This window comes from Phaethon lepturus, unplaced genomic scaffold (assembly GCF_000687285.1).
Source record: "Phaethon lepturus isolate BGI_N335 unplaced genomic scaffold, ASM68728v1 scaffold57244, whole genome shotgun sequence".
NCBI classification, from domain to species: Eukaryota; Metazoa; Chordata; class Aves; order Phaethontiformes; family Phaethontidae; genus Phaethon; species Phaethon lepturus.
This window is the reverse complement of record NW_010535191.1, coordinates 3,221-9,265: the sequence shown is the minus strand read 5'-3', so window position 1 is coordinate 9,265 and position 6,045 is coordinate 3,221. Positions and strand designations below refer to the sequence as shown.

At 38.2% G+C, this 6,045-nt stretch overlaps 1 non-coding gene across 1 annotated transcript; it reads right to left on the bottom strand.

Moving 5' to 3' along the window:
* Positions 1–2,495: 2,495 nt before the first annotated feature.
* On the bottom strand, positions 2,496–2,569 carry TRNAN-GUU. Its single transcript has one exon. It is a non-coding gene; the product is annotated as a tRNA-Asn (tRNA).
* Between the last annotated feature and the right edge of the window lie 3,476 nt (positions 2,570–6,045).

The window sequence follows — 6,045 nt, the reverse complement described above, 5'->3', positions numbered from 1 at the left end:
CTATACCTATCTCTACACTACGTTTGATTTACCACAGCTATCTAAAATTTCAGCTCCTACAGAGGCTGCACATAACGATCTCTGCAATAAGATCTGAAGGACCTCTGCTTATTCTTTTGAAGAGGAGCAAAGAGGGCAAACCACATCCATGCACAGCACCTGCCTCACAGTACACAAAAAGTAGAATTAAAGTGTGTACCATCTTCATCTCTCTCAATTACTTTCATTTGCAAATAGATACAAAAGAGGTCCTTTGAACTTTTTCAGTTCCATATTTGGTTCTGGGGTACAGACTTCAAATACTTTATTTCATATAGTTCCTGCATTTTGAAATTATTGTTTTAGCCAGTAGTCTCCAATCTGCTGACTATTTTAAGAGTTAAGGTTAAGAATGCCTTCCCTGTGCAAGACAAGCTGGTGGTTTGTGCCTACAGATGAGAATGTCCTTGGCTGGCTCCATTCCCCGTGCTTGCTCTCCTTGCCAGGTGAGAGGGACTAACATTTCAGCTCCCTCCTCCTGAGCTGGGATGCCCTCAGCTCCTTTGGGAGTAGGAGTCTCTCCTGGAGATTCAGGAATTACATTGCTACCCCTCACCCCCTGCCAAAAGTTAACTATTAAATACGCATTTTGACAAGCATGTCCAATAGTAAACGATGCTGTTTCTAAGACCTTGCTCATGTTTAAGCCGGAGTTCCTCTGGCCCTGTATACAATGTTGTTACCATCTCCATGGCCTTTACTATTTTCTGTATATCAGGATCTCATAGATCACTTCTTTCTAATAAGACTTGGGTGTCCATTCCAGGTGTGACCACTCTGTTAATAAAATTACGGGCCAAGGACTGACCTTTGGATTAACGGAATTTCTCTCTCATCTTTCCTGGTCCACATCAAAGTTCTTATCTTCTCCTTATCCTCTGCTCCAGAAGCTTAGTCTATAAACCTGTTCTCTATGTTAATTCTACATAAATACAGCGGAAACTTCATATGCAACAACACAGTATCTGTTTTCTGTGGTCTTTGTCTAAACAACTCCTTTACCTCTTTGCCACAAACATAGTAGTGCACTGTTAAAACACAACATGAAGAATAATTGCATTGATTCCTATTGACCCCTTCATCTGTTTCTTAGTATGGTTACTAAACTTAATAGCTATTTCAGTTAAAGTCATAGCCTTTTACTCTCTGAAACTCTGAAATTTATGATAGCATGATCTTCTAAAAAGTAACAATTTTAAACTGGTTATCTGATGTGATCTGGATCTAGTGTGTTGAAAAACAACTGGGATTGCTTTTCCATTTTCAAGTTGCTTTGCACTATTCTTGAGGGCATAGAGCCATTTTCTGAAAATCAGGAGGTGTTTTTAAGGATAGTGCCTTATTTGTAGAGTGGAAGCACTCTGTCAAAGCCAACAGACAAGACCGAAAACCTCTTCTGGTTTTATTAGCTGCTCTTTTGCATCTAGATCAAGGCCATCATTTCTTCTTGGCTATTGGGTCACCTCTTTCCCAGCTAATTTTCTGCTTCCTGCTCCCAGGATGATAGCATGCTGTAGTTTTGGCCTTCAGCTTTGAAAACAGCATTTTGATTGCCTCTTTCCTGGTATTTAGATCCTTATGCTGCAGCATTATAGAAAGGAAGACAACTCAAAAAGATTAAATTCTTGCATGTACCATGAAAATAGGCAGCTGGGAAGCAGGGAGCGAGCCCTATCCATTTTCCTGTGAGAGAAGGGCTGACATAAAATGATAGCAAGAGAGAGCTGCTGAAGGATATAGGCTTCAGTGGTTTCACTGCACATAGATTTGTTCTGTTTTTAGGCTTTAGAGAAAGTCATATTCTGCTAGTTAAGCCTCACAGTACAAGTGTTTTTAAAGCATAAGCAAAAATATCACATCAAAGACTTAGATCCATATGCCTGTCATTAGAGCAATTACTAAAGTGTGCCATGCAGAGGAGATATAAAGCCAGAAGCAAACAATAACGCCTGTCCTGCAGATTCCAGCTCATCAGGCTTTTACATAAAATTTCTGGAAATGGCACAGCTACTCAGCTATCTGTTAATTCCTAAATGACAAATCTTTGCTAAGCCTGAGGTGCACAGTAGCCCATGTTGATATTTTGTATATATATGTTTATATTTCAACATCATAAAATCGCATAGACCTATTAGAGCTCACAGCAACCCAACTGAGTACCATATAGACAAACAGATATGACAGAGCAATATGAACCCTAAGAAGCACTCTGTAATATTCTGCTTAAGTGAAACTATTTCCATGCTATTTCATCTTTAAATAATGATCCATGGAAATACTTTAGTCTGTTAATTCATTGCTGATACTTCTGCAAACTAGTGTTTTAATGAGCCTGAGGCTAACAGAGAATTTGTTTTCCAAAGTTTCACAGAATCATAAAACGGTTTGGATTGGAAGGGATCTTAAAGATCAACTAGTTCCAACCGCCCTGCCACGGGCAGAGGAAATACAAGACCCGTCCCTGGGTGGGCTCGAACCACCAACCTTTCGGTTAACAGCCGAACGCGCTAACCGATTGCGCCACAGAGACTCTGTAGTTACAGTTATCTTTGTAATAAAAAATAATTTTCCTTCTTAAAATAAAATTACCTTCCTAAAAATATTGATTCCAAGCAGCAGAGTTACTCTACACTAAATCCTACTACACCCTAGAATCTTTCAAGCTGAAAAAACCCTTACAATACCATGTTTTATTGTAGTAGATTATTTCATATAGGACCTAAGTAATTCAATGTTTAAATGCAAAAACTACTCAACAGCAGCCTGCAAATTCCAGTAAGAAATTACAATGGAAAATAAATAAGATTGTTCTTATTGGAGAAATTATATTGGCTGGCAGGTTCTCCCTATTAGTAGTGAGAAAAAAGCCCTCCTCCAAAGGCTTGACCAAAAGATAGGGATATTTTCCTCCTTATCCTCAGTCAAGTATGCCCAGTTCCATCAAATTTCAAAATCATTTAATGAAACTTGGGAAATTACCATAACTCTAAGCATCCAGAGTTGTATCAAGTTCAGTGAGAAATGACCTTCTGGAGACATATTTCTAAAAACTGACTTCTTCCATTTCTAATACAGCTTAGTTTTCAATCCTAAAAGAATATTACAGAGTCGAGTGTAAAAATAACAGTTGCTTGGAAAAATCAGAGCTGACAAGACATTTAATAATTTCCAAAAAGTGTATTTTTGCACTGGTGTCCATAACAGTCAATTACAATTTTCCATTCACAAATACAGCTTCTCATACTTTGACTTTTCCAATTTAGCTTTTGTCCCATAAACTAGTCAAACCTTCCCATTTTTATATTTGCTTTTAAATTATAAATTGCATAGCTCATTCATAGCTGGTGCCACAGTGAAATACGTGCATTTTTACAATCACCCAGTTTCACTGCCTGAAATACTGCTGGATAAGCAATATCAGCTGAGAACATGGGGTATTCTCTGTGCAGTCCCCTTCCAGCAGCACTAAATAACCTAGTCAAGTATTTGCCGATCAATATGGGTATGTTTTATATTTTACTTCCTATTTTGGAGAGGTTTTGAAACACTGGATTGCACAAAAATATTGGCAATCATACATGAGTGAAAACAGGTTGGTTAGGTTTGGCGTCTGAAACCCAGTGGAACATTCTTCTAGTTTCTCATAGCCAGTAGGAGATGCCACTTCATTCATCACTATACTTAACATGTCCTTAATTTTTCTTTAGACAAATGTCCTTTGTGACATTGAAGTTTGCCTCTCTCAAGGCCCAAGGATCAAAAGATTTAGTTTCCTATCCCAGTGTTTTCTTATCCACTGGGATATTTTACTGCCCCAGTGTTCCAGGCATTATTGCAGGCAATAATATCTGCTTCACTTCTCGCTTTCTTATCTAACAGAAAAGCTTCACCTTCTTCCAGCTTTTTACCTACCTTCAACTCTCAAGATGTCACTCCTTCCTTACACTGCTTTTATGCTTGTGAATATTGTTTTACCACGAAATCCAGCTTGCCTCTTCATCCAAACTTCTTCATGATGTTCTTTTGATAATTTTCTAGGTTTTGACTGTTTTCCTGTCAACTGCACTGTTTTCTTCGCTGTGTTTTGCCCTAGATTGATTGCTGACCCCATTACAGACTCCAGGCTTTGAAAACCGAACTGACTGTAAGAATTAAGGGAATTAAGAGAACAGCTTTACCTTCAACCTGCTTTCATATCTAGTGCAGCCTGATCTCTCTCTTACTCTTACCAATTTTTTTTTCCTCAACCTGTGCCATTTACTGAACTTCTGGAAGATTGCATGCCATCTACGCATCCAAAGGTCCTGTGACATGCAAGCCTTCGTAGCAGTATCAATAGGCACGAGCCATGAACAAAGCTGTGAGAGTAGCTGCTGTGGAAGCACAGAGCAAAAAGATTCCTCCTAGAGCAGAAAGAATGAAGCCTATCCAAGGAGTGCTAGAGGAGCAGTAGCCATGTCAACAGACTTTTAAAGAGCTTTTAATAGGACTTCTAAGATCTTATAAACTATATTTAAGTAACTACATCTTTAGGCCTAAAGTATTTTGAGATGATATCATGGCAAAGAGAAACAAAGAAGCGGGAATTTGGGCACAAAACAAGACCAGATTGGTCCAGTCTGCACAAAGCGTAAAAAACATGCTAAAGACTGTATCTAGTTGGCCTAGAGACAGGATGAAAAGTGAGTTATATTTTCCTGCTAGATTTGTAGTAATGCAGCTTTATATTAGTGATTAGATGGTAACCCCCAGAAGGGATGTGCACTCAGGCATTGCTCCTCTGGGATGAATCCCATGCTTGTTCAGATGTTTGAAGATGCACACTTCAAGATGCACTGAATTTTTAATCATCTCCTACAGTTCATCATTTGAATCTTGGGCAAGACTTATCCTTAACAGTTGGTCCAACTACTAGTATTTTTTTAACATTTCTTTAGCTAATATTCTTTAACATATTAAAATATAGAAACAATCAGTACTAAGTTGTTTTCCTTTGCATTAAATTTATAAAAGCTATTCTGCCTACGTATTTCTTTCATGCAATATTTTATTACATTGTTTTAGTTCATTTGCTATATTCCCTAATTAATATCTTCTGTAAAGTTCTTCCTGGAATTTCCTTGCCTCTCAGCAGCGTAATCAATAAATTGAAATCGACTCTCACTCACACAGGTACCTGGCCTTTTTATCAGAGTACACCTACCACCCATCTGTGACAAAGCTGACAGCTGAGGCAGGATATGTTATGTAGGACTTTTTGAACTCAAGGCTAAGTATTTTTTAATGGACCAGTATCAGACAGACTACTAATACGTACTGCACCGAATGTTAATGATGGTTAGTGTTAACGATTTTTACTAGAGATTGCACTGATAGAAGTGGAAATACTGTTCTCTCTCTCTCTGTTTTAAAGAGAACATAGTAGTTACAGGATGGCATCTGTATTGCTTGCAGCCAGAAGAGAAGTCTTCTAATGCTCCACAAACGTGACACAGCTTGGACAGTGGCTGTGTAGGCTTCCAAAGACTGCCCCATAAATATAAAGAATCCCGATTTTCAAATAGAAAGCATTTGGGAGCATAAGGGGGAACCAGGAAAAGGGAAAATGTGAAAATGAAGCATTGATGAAAAAAGAGTAACTCAGTTTGATAAGGAACTAACAGTGACTGCCATTTTCTCTCAACCAGGAGTCAAGAAAAGAGAGGGGGAATATAGAAAAAAATAGTGCCTGCATACCAAGAAACTCATCTAAATTGAAAATCTGTAAAAGAAATAATTTGTGATAGAATTTCCAAGATCTTATAGGTTTGGTGGCATATTTGTTTCAGTATTTGGCTGAGACAGCACTCAGGGTACACTGCCTGATTATAACAAGTCCACTGAGAAAAAAACTTCTTACTCTCTGTACTCCCTCCTCATTAATATAATAAAAAATTTGCAATAGATGGCTACCATGCATGCACACACCACATGGAAACTTGATGCTTACGTAAAGATTGATTGCTA